Source organism: Phaethon lepturus, unplaced genomic scaffold (genome assembly GCF_000687285.1).
Source record: "Phaethon lepturus isolate BGI_N335 unplaced genomic scaffold, ASM68728v1 scaffold10884, whole genome shotgun sequence".
Classification (NCBI taxonomy): domain Eukaryota; kingdom Metazoa; phylum Chordata; class Aves; order Phaethontiformes; family Phaethontidae; genus Phaethon; species Phaethon lepturus.
Genome location: NW_010533996.1, coordinates 1 through 1,106, shown reverse-complemented (window position 1 = coordinate 1,106; position 1,106 = coordinate 1).

Here is a 1,106-nt window from a genome sequence, read left to right as displayed (position 1 = left end):
TGCAGGAAAAACAAGAAAGTAACAACAATTATAGAACTGAAGTGTGCAAAAACAGTTGGCATGCCTTTGCTGCAGAGGTGAGTAACGAATTAACATACCACTGATCTTCATGGTTTATTCCTTTGTACCTCTCTAGTAAACTGTAAGTCTCAGGGCAGTGACTGTCCATTCTGTTGGACAGTCCCTGAAATAATCCTTGGTCTGTACTTGTAAGACATCTTCTGGAGTTTCTGCACCCATTTGCTTCCATAAACACTTGTATTCTGTATTTATCTTTAAATTTCTGGGCAAAAATTTAAGCATTCTGCTTCCAGATTAGATCAGACAATGGCTGGGATGTGGTTGTTTTCAATGTCAGTTGTAGTATAACCACTCTTAACTTTGCTCAAATCTATTTAGTAGAGAACACTTACTGTAGATAAGGGATTGAGCTAATAAAACATGGTTTATTGTTGCATCGGTACAGATTATTTAACTAGAAGCTGTCCAAAGTGAGATATATATATTTTTCATCTTGAGGGTGCTCACAGGGCATGTGCGGGACAACCAAGGGATCAGGCACAGCCAGCACGGGTTCATAAAAGGCAGGTCCTGCTTGACCTCCTTCTATGACCAGGTGACACGTCTAGCAGATGAGGGAAAGGCTGTGGATGTTGTCTGCCTGGACTTTAGTAAAGCCTTTGACAACATCTCCCACAGCATTCTCCTGGAGAGCTGGCGGCTCGTGGCTTAGACAGGTTCACTCTTTGCTGGGTAAAGAACTGGCTGGACGTCTGAGCCCAGAGAGTCAAGGTGAATGGAGTTAAATGAAGTTGGCAGCTGGTCACAAGCGGTGTTCCCCAGGGCTCGGTTCTGGGGCCGGTCTTGTTTAATACCCTTAATGATGATAATATCCTTAATGAGGGATCGAGTGCTCCCTCAGTAAGTTTGCAGACAACACCAAGTTGGATGGGAGTGTTGATCTGCTCGAGGGTAGGAAGGCTCTGCAGAGGGATCTGGACAGGCTGGATCCATGGGCCAACATCAGTTGTATGAGGCCAGTTGTAATAAGGCCAAGTGCCAGGTCATGTACTTGAGTCACAACAACCCCACGCAATGCTACAGGC